Source organism: Silene latifolia, chromosome Y (genome assembly GCF_048544455.1).
Source record: "Silene latifolia isolate original U9 population chromosome Y, ASM4854445v1, whole genome shotgun sequence".
Lineage (NCBI taxonomy): Eukaryota > Viridiplantae > Streptophyta > Magnoliopsida > Caryophyllales > Caryophyllaceae > Silene > Silene latifolia.
This window is the reverse complement of record NC_133538.1, coordinates 446,384,520-446,401,217: the sequence shown is the minus strand read 5'-3', so window position 1 is coordinate 446,401,217 and position 16,698 is coordinate 446,384,520. Positions and strand designations below refer to the sequence as shown.

General features: G+C 39.8%; 1 non-coding gene across 1 annotated transcript; it reads right to left on the bottom strand.

The window, feature by feature from the left end:
- Window positions 1-6,291: 6,291 nt before the first annotated feature.
- Window positions 6,292-6,398, bottom strand: LOC141635121 (small nucleolar RNA R71). Its single transcript, XR_012539826.1, has one exon. It is a non-coding gene; the product is annotated as a small nucleolar RNA R71 (small nucleolar RNA).
- Window positions 6,399-16,698: the final 10,300 nt, after the last annotated feature.

Here is a 16,698-nt window from a genome sequence, read left to right as displayed (position 1 = left end):
AGTCCCCTTACTTACTCGATTGAGTGCCCAAAAACAGTACACTGTCTAAAAACGATATACACCCCACTCGATCGAGTCCCTCACCTACTCGATTGAGTGCCCCCCATTCGATCGAGTCATGCTGACTCGTATACTACCCGCATGCTCAACTCAACTACCTTCCCACCAAATATATATATGAAAATCGATAAACATACGAGTATGTATAACAAACAACATCCTATTTCACATGTTTCTAGTAAGCCACATCAGAAATCATTTATCATGCAATTCCGTTATTCAATCCACACATATACTCTTGTTACTCATCACCTTTCACCACAACATTCCACATCCTCCCCACGCATTCATTCACCAATTCACACAACACATTTCTATATAGATATGCAACATACTTAGAGAAACACATAACGATCCCAAGACACACCCCATAGTGACCGGTTCAAAGTTTTAGTGCGAGATCGCGACTTTAGGACGTCTCCCAAGTCTTTGCATTAGCTCCTAACAACTCCTACTCGGGTTCATTTTATTTTGATTACCTAAGTTCATTACTTACAGGTTCCAAAATCATCGCTCTGATACCACTTTGTAACACCCCCATACTCCAAGTGCCTTACCAAGACCACTTAAGGCATGGGAATGATACCATGTCGGTTACCCGAGGCAATGTATATCAAATAGACAATAAAGAAACATACTTTAATGAATACATTTAAAGTCATACAAGTCCAAAACCAAAACTGTTAAAGAAGATACAACTGTTCCTCAAAACTGTCAAACCAACTAAATAAAATGAATGTTTAAGACACAGCGGAAGACTTCCAGACATCTCGTGGCAACTCAACCCAGCTATCCCATGCGCATCATCTCATACCTGCTCAATAACTACTCACCATCCCCGAATGGATCACCATAGTTTTCAAAACATTTAAACTGGGGTAAGTTACTGTTTACATAAAACAATACAACAAAAGCATTACAACAATCATCCAATCTCCATCACAACTCCACACACCTGACTACACACTAAAGTGTGTAGTCCTGCCAGAATACCTATCGCAACAAGTATTCCACTGTGCTAGTGGGGGACCACAGCCGTTCCCACCTAAGCCCCGCTCATCTCATCCGAGCGATAACCCATGTTCCTAAATGTGCACATCCCCTCCGTGGAGGGTTCCACAGAGGGCGAATCAAGAGCGTGAAGCCACTCCCACAAGTGACTTAACTCAGCCGAGGACGCACCTCGCAAACCACAATCAAACAATCACAACAAACTACATTATACAACAACAATCACCAATTCCCAATTCCAACATGATACAATTCAATAACAATGATCAACCATCAACAATACTATGTAAACAATAACCGAGTAGGGAAACCCTACCTGGAATAGCAACCACAAGACCGTCACAGAAGCTAATCAGTAATGTTCCTCTACGAATCCTCCTCCTATAACACATTTTTTTTTTAAATTATCACCTAATCAACATAATACACTCAAATCTACCCAATTAGGGTTTTAAACAAACTCAACGAAACATTATAAAAACTTATACAAGAATCATACCCATGACGCAATGAACTCAACGGTGTAAAGAACAAGACAATCCGACGATCCTAGCCCTTGGGATTTGCCAATAACGCGACGAAAGAGAACTACGTAACTTCTTTTTCTTTTGAAAGGTTTTAGAAAGGTGTAAAATGATTAATAAAGATGCCGGAATCCTTTTATACTAATCACACGTTATTAAAAAAAACCTGGCTAAAATAACCCGTAAGACTCACTTACTCGATCGAGTAAGTCACTTACTCAATCGAGTGACCCTTACTCGTTCGAGTGCCCAACATACTCGATCGAGCACCCATCAAGTAGCCTAATATATTGCGTAAAAACATACTTACTCGACAGAGTAAGCCCCACTTGATAGAGTACCCATAGACATAGAAAACCGTAGTATTACACTTAGAGGACATCCCTGTTAGGATCGGGAAATTCTTTATTCCCGTTGATTTTATAGTCTTGGACATACCTGAGGACTCATACACTTCCATTATTTTGGGAAGTCCATTTTTTCATACTGCTCATGCAATAATTGATGCCGGGGCTAAGACTTTGACTTTTCAGGTGGGTGGGGAGGATTTGAGATTCACCGAGTCCAGTGTTCGCAGGGCACCCATGCAAGTCATGCCCTGCCACATTATTCCCACTATAGACCCCAACGAGGATCTCTCTAGTACTAGTATTGAGTCATATACTGCTGTTATGACACCTCCGCCCCAGTCTGGGAGCGAATTGGAGGACTATTCTGCTGTTTTTGCTTCTGCAGGACTTGGCGGAATGGTTAGTGGAGATCCCGTTGCCGGACTTAGTGCATTGCAATTGGAGGCTAGCACTGATGGCATTAAAGATCATGGGGGCCAGAAGAAGAAGCCTGATAAAGCAAAGAGGACGGCTGCAGAATATGAGGTGTTATTCCCCTTCCGATGGCTCAGTTGTTTGGAAATTGAAGACGAAGGTCACTAATGCTGAAGGGACCTCGTCGAGCCAGAAGCCCAGCTTTGGGCTACTTAATTGCTTCAAAGGATGATTCGGTACGCTATCCCGTTTGTAAACATTTTGTAATTTGAAATTTTTGCTAGACATTTAATTAGTTATTAGCATTAGCTTATATAGATTTATTTAGCTTAGGACAAATATAGACTGCGTATTTTTGTGTTTGAAATTTTGCGGGAAGTATTATTGCGTATATTGCACGTTTTGGGAGAATTACGCATCATTGGGAAGTGTCCTAATGAGGAAGTCGTCGATCGACCACTTTTTGTGCTCAATCGATCAAATAGCCCAATAGAAAGTTCTCGATCGAGTTGTTTCAAACACTCGATCGATCAAGCATATTTAAGGGATTCTCGATCGAGTAGTTTTAACCACTCGATCGAGCAGAATCTAAGCACAAGAAGGAAGTCATCGATCGAGTATTTTCAAAGTACTCAATCGATCGAATTGAGGAAGATTGTTCGCTATCGAGCACACCCATTCCACTCGATCGAACGGTTTTCGCGCATTCAAACGAGGGAGTCTTCTTTTCCCTCATTCTATGTTCATTCATTTGCTTTAATTCTTCCCCAATTCCTTTCGATCCCTTTAATCCCTTAACCTAAATTCTCAATTTCTTCCCCAAATTTGCCAAATCTAATTACCCAAATATATTTTAAGCATCAATTTAAATTAAAATACCCTTATTTGCATTTCAAATTTTCGATTTATTTGAGGATTTTCGAATTAGGGTTGCGAAAAATCGATTTAATACTATTATTTGAAGTTTTCTTTGGTTTTAGTTGTTCTTTTTGTTAGGTAATTTGCTAAGTAAGTTCCTTCCCCTTCTTTAATGTTTAATTGCAATTGCGTTACGGGCCCCTGCTAGGAACGTTGCTTACACTTCTACGAAATCTCTACCTGAGTTTCCGGAGGTAAAATTTTTGTCCCCGTCCCACCGTAATCATTTTATGAATTTAATACAATGTCATATGACCTCGACCCATTTTTTTAGTCGACCTGCAATAGAGACTCTAGGAATTTTAGCACATGTTGTTGACTTGCTTAATGGGACGGGGATGTCGGGGTTGATCACTATGAAGGAGTTCACCTATAGGGCACTTACCTTAGATTTTTTTAGCTCTTTTGAATTTAGTCCTGCGGCCTATGCGACTGACCATGGGAGCACTTGCATCACTTTCCGACAATTTAACACTACCTATTTCAGGACTTTAGCTGAGTTCGGGGAACGTTTGGGTCTATGATGTGACCATAATTAGAGCACATTTAGTCTCCGAATTAGCCTTGTTCCCATGCTTTTTAGTGCATATTTGGGTCATTTATTGTTTTTAGTTCTTTGTTTTGCATATTCTTTGAGGTTTTGTTCCCTTGGTAGGAAAAGAGTGCAAACCTTGTATTTTCATGGCAAAATGAGGCTAAATTGATTGAATTCAATGACCAAGCATCAAGGAGAGACAAGATTAGAAGGCCTTTGTACATACTATAGTAGATGGGCAATGATGAGAAAAGATCCTTGCATCCCCGAGGAAATCCCCAAGGATTCTATGAAGAAAAAGGAAGAAAAGAAGAAGAAACGAGACTGCACAGCAATCCGTGCGTCTTCCCCAGAAGACGCCCGTCTCCACCACCACAATCCGTGCGTCTTCTCCCCAAGACGCCCGGGCAAAAGACCGAGAAGACGCCCGTCTTCACTCCAAGACGCCCGGGCAGAGACCACCAAATCTTCCCGTCCCGTGCTAAAGACGCCCGGATTCTCAGGCAGACCCATTTCGTCTTCTTCAAGCTTCAAGGAAGGATGCACATCTTTTTCTAGAGACCGGAGTCTCCCTAGAGACCGGAGTCTTTCCAAAAAGACCGACGTTTCCTTAAGTAGGGACTTAATCGTCATTTAAGCCCTTAGTTAACCCTAATTCATCCACCTAATCCCCAATATAAATACCCCATTAGTCCAATTAGAAGAGTATGTTCTTCTTAGCAATCTTTAGTGTAGTTAATATCAATCAAATCTCTCTTTAATCTTGTAATCAACAATTAATCAAGTTTTAATACAAGTTTTATTTCCTTAATCTCTCTCTTGTTCATCCTTTATTTTGGGTAATTGAAGATTATTTGGGTTATTATTGGGAGATTGACAACCTCTTAATCAAGCATCAAGTACTTCTTTTATTCTTTGCTTTATTATTGGAATCATTAGTAGGTATAATTCTCTTAATCCCTCTTTAATTATTGTTAATCACTTTCATTTATTCATCATGTTTCACTTTGTTGGTATGATTGACAACCTTGCTAGCATGTTCAACATGATAATGAGTGAGTAGTTCCTTAGCTAGGGTTAATGGGTAATTAGGGGAAACCAACATGGGGAATGATTCATGCTTAAATTAATATGCTTTCATGTTTTATTTTCTTGCTTGTTGTGATCTCAACTCATGCACATGTTATGTTTGATGAAATGTGAGCCTATGAATCCTTGAATTTTTTACCCATCACCTATCTGTTCAATGAGACTTGTAAGACATAAACCAACTCGAGTCTCATTAGACCATGCATGTTGTTGAGTAGGGAAGACTAAGTCGACTTGTAGGTGTTGTACAATCTAATCGATTCGGCTCCGGGACCCAAACTTTCCTAGGATTGTAAGATATAAACCAACTCGATCCATCACAACAATAATTGCTTGCTTATAATTTGAGAACATGTTCGTATGATCAATTCCCATGAATCCCCTATGACCCCATGACACCCTAGTGCTTTTTATCAATTGTTTACATCCCTTTTAATTCATCTTGCTTGTTTACTTTCATTGATATTTAGTTTAGTGATCTTCTACATCAAACCTCAATTGTGACACCCCTAAGACACCACTAGTTGCAATAGAAATCTCATCTCAATTCCCGTCCCTTGGGATCCGACCTTTACTTTCCTCTTTACTAATTGTAGAGTTGTTTGTGAAGTTATAAATTGTGTTTTGGTCTAGGTGCTCCTAACGACAAGTAACCGAAAGATTTAGTAAAAATATCCCGACCAAAAATGGCGCCGTTGCCGGGGATGGTGTTAACTTGATTTAGATTTTCTTATATTGTTATTAGTTGTGTCTTTCTTTGCCTTGGGGAAGTAAAACTCCTCAAGGTTTGTTCTAATTGTTTTCGAGTTGTTTGATATTTTGCATGTCTAGAAGGTCACAAGGTGACTTTTTACCCTTTGATCGTGAAATTGAAAGAACTTTGACAACCAATAGAAGGCTTTCTAGGAGAACTTTGAGAGGTATTGGTGAGGTTGTAGATATTTAACCAAATACTATTGAGTTCATCAACCCTTTTGCAAGAGAAGGTGAGGAGAACCCAACACAAAATCAACCCACAATGCCTAAGTTTTCATCACATTCCGTACCCACCGAGGAGAACCTACCCAATGGTACTCCCACACCACAACATCTAACCGGAAATTTTATTCCCAAATCCGCATTTATCCAATTAGTCGAAAGAAGCCAATTTATGGGGATGCCTAGTGAAGACCCTCATTCTCATATGGAGACTTTTTGTGACTATTGTGATGCGATTTCTCAAACCGGTGTAACTCAAGACCAAATACGATGGGTCTTATTTCCTTTTTCTCTAATTGGCACCGCGAAACAATGGTTGAAAGGCCTTGATAAGGCTACTCTCGGAATTTATTCTTGGAAGAAGTTGGCTCTAGCTTTCTACAAAAAGTTCTATCCACCGGAAAAGACTAACATGCTAGGAGCTCAAATCACGGGCTTTAAGCAAAGGGATGAAGAATCTTTGTATGAAGCTTGGGAGCGGTTTAAGGGGATTTGTCGCTCATGTCCTCACCATGGACTTAGCGAGTGGTTCTTGGTACAACAATTTTGGAATGGTCTTTATGAAGATTCAAGGAACATTCTCAACATGGGATCAAATGGAATGTTCACCGAAGTTGATACCAATCAAACTTGGAACAAAATTGAGGAAATGGCGGTCCATAACTCACAATATAGTAGACCTCGCAAGGCTACTAGAGGAGGAAAGCATGAAGTGGATTCCATTACTCAATTGGGTGCTCAACTTAGTGCTCACATTGATACCATCAATTTGAAGTTTGAAAAAGCTATGGCTAGATTTGAAGAAGCCTCAAAATCACCAAAGCATCATGTTAATGCCATGACGGCATCTTCATCAATCCCAAGTGGGATATGTGAGAATTGTGGAACTTTGGGACATGACCAAAGTGAATGTAGGGGAACAAATGAACAAGTGAATGCTTTCCAAGCATACAAGAGTGGAACCCCTTATTTAAACTATTACAATGAAAACACCAAATTCCATCCAAATCTCTCATACAAAAGCCAAAATGTTCAAAACCCTCAAACAACATACACCCCACCTCCCATGAGAAACCAAAATCAAAGACCCTTTTACAACCAAAACCAAGGTTACCAAAATCAACCTCCATACAATCAACAAAATGACCAAGGTTTTGATGTTCAAAAAGCGGTCCTTCAAATGCAAAAGAATCAACAAGAGTTTTTCACTCAAATGCAAAAGGATAGTCAAGCAAAGGAAACCACCATCAACAACATCCTAGCTCACACCAAAATGTTGGAAACCCAATTGACTCAACTAGCATCTTCAAGCTCACAAAGACAAAAGGGGCAATTAACACCTCAAAGTAATCCCCCAAGACATGAAACGGTTAGTGCCATTCACTTGAGGAGTGGTACAAGGTATGAAGCATCGAAGAAGCAAGTTGAGGATGAAGTTGTGGAAGCTAGTGATAAAGAAGAAATTGTGCAAAACTCCAAGGATGGAGAACCATCAAAAGAAGAAATTGCAAAGAAAAATGAAGACAAGGTCAAGGAGAAGGAGCCCATTATGATTAGACTTCCTTTTCCAAGTCGTCAATCCAAGCCCAAATTTGATGACCAACTTGGAAAATTTATGGAAATTGTGAAGAATTTGGAAGTATCAATTCCTTTCATGGAATTAATCAATCACGTGCCGGCCTATGCAAAATACATGAAAGACATCCTCACAAAGAAGAAGTCGATCCGGAAGCTTGAGACTATCGCCTTCACTAAGGTGAGTAGTGCAATACTTCAAGGGAGTTCACCTCCAAAACTCAAAGATCCGGGAAGCTTCTCAATACCGTGTACCATTGGCGACACCACGATCAACAAAGCCTTATGTGATCTAGGGGCTAGTGTGAGTGTTATGCCGTACTCGGTGAGTAAAAGGTTGGGGATGGGAGAGCTTAAATGCACCAATATCACACTCCAAATGGCCGATAGATCGACGAAGACACCATTAGGGATATGGGAATATGTTCCCGTAAGAATTGGGAAATTTTTCATCCCGGTGGACTTTGTCATTGTTGACATGGAAGAAGACTCCAACATTCCAATCATTCTAGGAAGACCTTTCTTACACACCGCGGGTGCAGTGATTGATATGAAGCATGGAGAGATCACTCTAGAAGTAGGAGATGAGAGCATAACTTTCAATCTTGACAAGACCATGAGAGCTCCCCGTTTGCATGAACCATGTTTTATGGTTGATCATTATAGCCGGAAGGATGATAGGAAGAAGTCGGAATTCCAATGGAAGAAGAAAATTGAAGATGCTCCATTCAAAGAGCAAGTGAATTGTAACAAAGAGAGTTTGAAAACCTCACCAAAGTCGAGCAATGAAGAGGATGGCGTCATTGGCCAAGACAAGAAAATTGGAGAGTTGTCTCCATCAACTCAAGAGATATTTAGTGATCAAGTGGATGAAGTTTGTGGTCTTTGGGACGATGCGTTTGAAGGGATTTTCAATCCCTATATTGGTAATGCTATCGATCAAGACCGACGACAAGGGCAAAGGTCTATTGAAGATCTTTATCATGATAATGAACAAGCTTTTGATTACTTCTTCAAGGTGTTGAGCAATATCAACAACACCTTGGACATGCCCCCATGACATCTCACTAAGGATGAGAGTTTGGTGGAGTCCTCCCTAAACCACCATTTGTAAATATTCCTAACTCCCTAACTCGCATTTTAATTCTTACATTGCATTTTTGTCATTCTTGGATTCTTATGCTTTGATCAAGATAATTATCATTTTTGAGAGAAGTGATGGAGGGACTAATGATTCAATTGATGTGTAGTGCTTTAGCTTAGTGTGGGGATAACAATTGCCTAGGCTATTCATGCCTTAGTAGTGCCCCCACAATGAAGAACACGGGATTTTGAAGAATGAAAAATGACAAGGGATATGCAAGTACACAGATGGAACTGGAAAATGACAAGGGATATGCAAGTACAAAAACAAGATTTCCTCACCCACATTCATCAAAATCAAATCAAATGATCCTTCTAACAAAAATTAATCACTCCTCTTTCAACAAAAATCAAACCAAGCACCAAAATCTTCAACCTTTGAGTCGATTTTTGAAATTATAAAGGCAAAGCCTTTCACCTTAAAATCGATTTGGGTATACTTGGAAATTGAAGATTTTCACTCTTTTCTTGGTTAAATCATCAATGGCAAGGACAAAAGGAGCAACAAAGGCTCCTAAGGCAAAGGCACTATCAACAAGACAAAAGAGCCTTCAAGCAAAGAAAGCCTCATTGGCTATGGTGGTAGCTAGCTCAAACTTGGAAGTGCAACAACAACAACAACCTCCCTTGGAAGCAACAACATCAACAACTCCGGAAATTTCTCAACTTTCGAACTATCCGGAGGTAATTTTCATCTCTAACTCCCATAGGGAAACATTTACCAAGTATGCTAGAAAATCCTTTCTATGTGAAGATGCCTTAGATAAGTTGGGTGTCCTTGAGCAAACTAAAGCCTTCTTTGAAGCCATGGGGTTGGGAAAATTGTTTGCAACAAAAGAATTGACATACCCCTCCCTTACCTTAGAATTCTTGAGTTCTTTGACAGTTACTAAGGTAGAGACAATGTAAAACATCGAGTTCCGCCTAGCTAATGTGAGTAGGCACATCACCTTTGAAGAATTGGGTAAAGCATTGGGTCTTAGCGATTCACATAGTTATTTCAAGAATCCTAGAAAGTATGACCCCGCTCCTCTTTGGGAGGCGATTTCCGGAAGGAAATTAGAGAACTATCATGCTAGTCGCGCTCTATTAGTCCACCATCCGGGCATTAGAGTGTGGCTTAAGGTCATAGGGAATACCATCATTGCAAGAAAAGACACCAACCACTTTACCAAGCTCGATTGTGTTCTTCTTGAGTCGGCCTTCAATATTGGAAGGGAATTCACCAAGCCTTTCAGTTATCTAAGGCTTTTGGTGGATAGATGGCTAAATGTTGATTGTGGGAAGCAAGGCACCACCGTTATTGTAAATGGAGGTCTAGTCACTCTTTTGGCTAAGTACTTTGATCCGAATTTCAACAAGGATAGCAAGTATGCGGCGAAAAAGGGGGGTCATCTCATTGATATGGATGCTATGATTAACAAGTACAAGTGGGTTACCCATAACCCTCTTGACACCAAGTATGGGTGGCTCACCAATGAGGCTAGATCTTTTACTTTGCCTTCTAAGATTTGTCGTTTGAGTGTCCATCGGACCAACTACCTCCTTCCCCTCTGAAAAGAAGTCGAATACATTATCCGACAACAAAGGTGATACGGTCGTTTCTGTACCAAAAATAAATACCTAAATATAACTAACAGAAGCTAGCGATAAGTAGGGTCGATCTCCACAGGGAGGCGGTCACTATTCACTTGTCTATTCTATCTGTCTAATGTCACTATTGGGGGTTTGATTTAATTTGACTAAACTAATGGGGCTAAAGGCAAGAAAGATAAAGGCAAGAGAAATTAACAGGAAAAAAGGGAACTAGGATTTCGGGTCATCAATGAACGTCAGTTAATTGCGGGTAAGGTCACAAATCAGTCGATGTGTCGGTCTAAGGGGCAATGAATATCTCCTTTCGGTTTCAATTCACCCTAAACTGCTATTAGCTTAACTTTCGCCCTCACTAAAGCATCCTATTGTTCACTGCGGGTCTCACCTATTCCAACCTTTCGATCCAGGTCAAGGGTTACCAATATTAAAAGGCTAATTGCTTCGAATCAACTAGCAAGATACAGTTAAGGGCAGTTTAACAACAAAGACAACAACAGCAACGACAGATCTAATAGCCTAATTATCAATTAACATTCATTCATTGACTACCCTAATCCTAGCAAGAAAATTAGCTAGACATAAATGAAAGAGCAAGAATAAGGGAAGGGGGAATAATAAAAATTAAATTAAAATAAGGAGAAAAGGGAAAGAAGAGAGTTACAGTAGAAATAGATCCGGAAATTAGGAATGAACAAAGTAACTGGAACAATGTATTCGAAATAATCAGAGAGGAGAAGCCCCCTCAGCAAAGCCTACTTACAAATGACGTCCTAGCTTCCTATTTATAAGAAAATAGGAATTATTTAACCTAATTGAGGGAAATAAACTAAAAAGCCCAAGCCCGTAGGATAAACCACTCGATCGAGTGGTTTAGAACCACTCGATCGAGCAAACTAAGGCTTAGCCCATTCGATCGACCAAACAAAGTGCTCAGACCATTCGATCGACCAAACAAAGTGCTCGATCGACTAAACACTAATATGGAACTGGTCGATCGACCATATAAAGATGCTCGATCGACTAAACACAAATAAGCAACTGGTCGATCGACCATATAAAGTGCTCGATCGACTACTTATTGAATCTAAAACCACTCGATCGACTAGTAAAGTGCCCGATCGAGTGAATACTAACTTCAGCAGCTCATAATTCTCGTTAGTTTGACTTTGACTTGTCCTTTTAACTCCCGAAACAGCTTCACGCGTCCCAAGACAACAATAATTCCGCTCCAAATTCACTCTTCCTCCGAATGCATGCAAAACGGACGGTAAAAGGCCTGATTTCACTACTTTCTGGTCCATTCCTGCAAATAAGACAAAATAACCCAAAGTAGCATATTCGGGGCATTTCGTAGCATAAAACCATGATAAAAGCATAGAAATACATGCATAAAATAGGCTAAAAAGACTATATAAAATGCACGTATCAAATCTCCCCAAACCAAACCTTTACTCGTCCTCGAGTAAACTAAATGCAAACTAATGGAACGGAAAAGATAACTCAGAGCTAGCTCCAAATGCCCACTTAAACCAATTTAATGAAAGCAAACTAACACTTATAGCAAACAGTCAAATGCAAACGAGTTATAAGATGTTTATAATAAAGCTGAACCGTCGACCTTGCAAGACCTTTAATAATGGACTCTCACGGGTCACTTTTCTCTCATGAAGCAAAGGGTGAACATATATATGTAAGAGAGAAAGAAAAATAGTCGCTCACCTAAACTACGACCCACATAGACATGCATGCAACTAATACGATAGACAATTCTAACTACCGTACACACATTCCAACCAAACAAGGTCCTGTCACAGCCGAGGGCTTACAAAAATATGGTAAAGTGAGGCAATGGGTAAGAAAAGGCAAAACATTTATGGGAATGTGGAGGTATAGGTGATCAAGCTAGTACCTAAACAGAACCATATAACAACATCCATTTCTAACTCAATTATGAAATAAGCACAATGCCCTTCATTTGGCACAAAACTCACCAAACCGAACTGGAAATACTCCTCAAATGATATAGATAAAGCATAGGAGCGAAACCGTCTCATCAATACAAACTCTTTTTTTTTTTTCTTTTTTTTCTATTTTTTTTCGGTTTCTTCTTTTTTCTTTTCTTTTCGAATTCCCTTTTTTTTTGAATCTTTTTTTTTTCTTTTTTTCATCATCCTCCTTTTCTTCATAAATTACCAACTCCGAATCAATATAAAACAAGCCAAACTTGGCACAATGAAATATATACTGCAAAACGTACACTAAACTAGCTTGACAAGGTAGGCTAAATTTGGCTAATGTGGAGTTAAATAGGTAAAAATGAAAGAAAGGGAAATTGTAAGCACCTCCCTGCATGTGACACCAACCACTAACCCGAATGTATGCAGGCAAAAAGCAATTGAATTTCATATACGTGCAAATTAATGAACATGCTACGCAAGGAGTAACTTCTAACAATCCTACATGAAACCGGTCACTAATGACACCAGTTTATAAGGCTCTAATCCTTAGAGATTATAAGTAGGTTGCCAAAATTTCAGGTCAAGTCTATTCGTTCAGCTAAATTTTAACATTAACTCGTAGATATGCAAAAGACAAAGCTAAAAAGATAATAGTTCAATGCAAGGCTTAAGCAAAAAGACAGTTTATAGTGCAATTTCATCATTGAAATCTACCGTTCCGACTCAACCTATATGCTAAAATAAACATGAATTTTTTGAATTTTTAACAATTTTTCAAATTTTATGAGATTTTTTGAATTTTATAAAAATAATAGACAATGCATACAGAAATTAAACGTGATAACATAAATGCAATAAGAACAACATGCAGACACATATATGGATGCATAACCTCCCCAAACCAAACCGTACAATGCCCCCATTGTACCAAAACATGGAAAGGAAATGCAAACTAGAGGAGAGAGAGAGTAAATACGGAAAACTTACAAGATACGTGCATTAGGCACCTCCCCAAACCAGCCATGAACATGGGAGGTCGCTAAACAGCTCAAATATCGTCACGGAAAGTGAATCCAAGTCAAAAACACTCGATAGCAGTTGAACAGTGGTCGATCGAGTGAACTAGGCGTCTAAAACTGCTCGATCGAGAATAAATTAGGTCGATCGAGTAGTTCACTCTTTGCAGGTGCTCGATCGAGTAAAATAATCACTCGATCGAGTGATTTAGCAATCAAAAGTGTTCGATCGAGTACAAAAAGTACTCGATCGAGTGAACCTCAGTAATTCCTGCAAAACGCAAATAAAAACAGCCCGCAAACTAACTAAAACACGCTTACTGAGATAGTCTATGGTATGAAAACAGTTATTACAACTAAAATGAAATAAAAATGCAAAACAAAAACTCCGGGTTGCCTCCCGGGTAGCGCTAGCTTCAGTCAGGTCCCAGCTCGACCTTCTTTTTCTTCGAGCCTCTCTAATTAGTCATAATCAAAACAGCTCACAGCGCGCAACATTAAATCATAAATCTGCGCATGTGCTACACAGAAATGTAAGTAGCACCACAGTGGAATAAAGAAATAGGAAATAAAATTGTACAACCGTTTAAGCCTAACAAATTTCCTATGTGAGCTCCTAAATTTATCTACAAAATTAGGAGCGCGGGAGCAATAGACGATAAATTAGGGCTCCGTTTTAGATTAACAAAATTGAAATGACAAGGACGGTGAAAATTCGTTAAATTAAACGTCCTACTGGGAAGGGGCAAAGCATTAGAATGCGAAGCAAAAGTCAAATGAGGCAATGCATTATTAAAACAAACAATAATAAAATTATAGTTTACTACCTCGGGTTGGTCGCTCTCTATGACGGAATCATTGACAAAGGAAGATATTACCTCTTCTGTGCTAGGAGTAATTACCGACTCATCTGCTTCCTCGTCACCCTCCTCAGTGGATTTCAGCCCATAAATCGCAGCCTCAAGTGCATCCAACTCGGCTTTGAATAGGGGTGATTCACCGTAACCATTATCATCATCATCAAAATCGTCATCTAGAATGAACCCAAGTGACGAATCAAAGCTCCCACTGGCCAACTCACTCGATCGAGCAGAATTATTACTCGATCGAGTACTTTCCTCCTTCATTTCACTCGATCGAGTAGAAATATCACTCGATCGAGAACTTTCTTCTGGAAATTCACTCGATCGACTAATATAAGTCACTCGATCGAGTGATTCTTACTGTACAGCGCTGAAATCGTCGTGTAAAATTTTGAAATATGATAGAAATTCATCGTCCGAGTCATAAAAATCATCCTCAGCATCGGGCAACACGGGTTCTTCAGGGGAAAAACCGCTCGCGGTGGCCATTGATAGGGTGGATGTGGTGGCACAACTACAGCTGCTTGACTAACTCATCCCCAGAGCCCAAACTCGAGGAGCTCGTCAGTTTCTGCCATGCAAAGGACTGCATTGTGCTAAATAGAACCACATCTCCCGCAGTAAATCACCTGCTGCGCCATATAATGGGACATAGGTGACGGGTCAAAGGTACTCAAGCCTTCCCTTTGACGATCTTTCACCTAGAACTGTCTAGGTAGTACCTGTAAGGCCTATCAAAACAGCACTAAAGAAAAAGATTAGAACTGCCTCAAGGAATAAATTCCTTGAGGCTAAAAACAGACAAAATAAAACAAGTAAATAAATAGTTGCCTCCCCGGCAACGGCGCCAAAATTTGATACGGTCGTTTCTGTACCAAAAATAAATACCTAAATATAACTAACAGAAGCTAGCGATAAGTAGGGTCGATCTCCACAGGGAGGCGGTCACTATTCACTTGTCTATTCTATCTGTCTAATGTCACTATTGGGGGTTTGATTTAATTTGACTAAACTAATGAGGCTAAAGGCAAGAAAGATAAAGGCAAGAGAAATTAATAGGAGAAAAGGGAACAAGGATTTCGGGTCATCAATGAACGTCAGTTAATTGCGGGTAAGGTAACAAAACAGTCGATGTGTCGGTCTAAGGGGCAATGAATATCTCCTTTCGGTCTCAATTCACCCTAAAATGCTATTAGCTTAACTTTCGCCCTCACTAAAGCATCCTATTGTTCACTACGGGTCTCACCTATTCCAACCTTTCGGTCCAGGTCAAGGGTTACCAATATTAAAAGGCTAATTGCTTCGAATCAACTAGCAAGATACAGTTAAGGGCAGTTTAACAACAAAGACAACAACAGCAACGACAGATCTACTAGCCTAATTAGCAATTAACATTCATTCGTTGACTACTCTAATCCTAGCAAGAGAATTAGCTAGACATAAATGAAAGAGCAAGAATAAGGGAAGGGGGAATAATAAACATTAAATTAAAATAAGGAGAAAAGGGAAAGAAGAGAGTTACAGTGGAAATAGATCCGGAGATTAGGAATGAACAAAGTAACTGGAACAATGTATTCGAAATAATCAGAGAGGAGAAGCCCCCTCAGCAAAGCCTACTTACAAATGACGTCCTAGCTTCCTATTTATAAGAAAATAGGAATTATTTAACCTAATTGACGGAAATAAACTAAAAAGCCCAAGCCCGTAGGATAAACCACTCGATCGAGTGGTTTAGAACCACTCCATCGAGCAAACTAAGGCTCAGACCATTCGATCGACCAAACAAAGTGCTCAGACCATTCGATCGACCAAACAAAGTGCTCGATCGACTAAACACTAATATGGAACTGGTCGATCGACCATATAAAGTGCTCGATCGACTAAACACAAATAAGCAACTGGTCGATCGACCATATAAAGTGCTCGATCGACTACTTATTGAATCTAAAACCACTCGATCGACTAGTAAAGTGCTCGATCGAGTGAATACTAACTTCAGCAGCTCATAATTCTCGTTAGTTTGACTTTGACTTGTCCTTTTAGCTACCAAAACAGCTTCACGCATCCCAAGACAGCAATAATTCCGCTCCAAATTCACTCTTCCTCCAAATGCATGCAAAACGGACGATAAATGGCTCCATTTCACTACTTTCTGGTTCATTCCTGCAAATAAGACAAAATAACCCAAAGTAGCATATTCGGGGCATTTCGTAGCATAAACTACGATAAAAGCATAGAAATACGTGCATAAATAGGCCAAAAAGACTATATAAAATGCACGTATCAATAGGGATGAAGTTGAAATGCCCTCCTCTTCCAATGTCACACCACCCTATCCTTTCAAGTACCAAGAGTTCAAACCCGAAGGTGTTGAAGCAAACAAAGATTATATGACTCTACTTATGCAAGAGATGCACAAGCAAGCTTTTAAGGATCGGGAAGATGCTTACTTAGTCCAATATCCACCCCTCCTTCATTTAGCTAGGCAAGGACTACTTGATCCTTCATGTCCTTTGCCTAGTTGGGCGGATAGGGAAGTCTTCTTTCCGAGTGCATCTAGGGGTGAGATTCCGGGTGACGATGAGGTTGTCGGTGATGAGGTTGTTGATAGCATTGATGAAGAGGCTAGTGAAGAAGAAGAAGAGGATGATGAACAAAGTGAACAAGA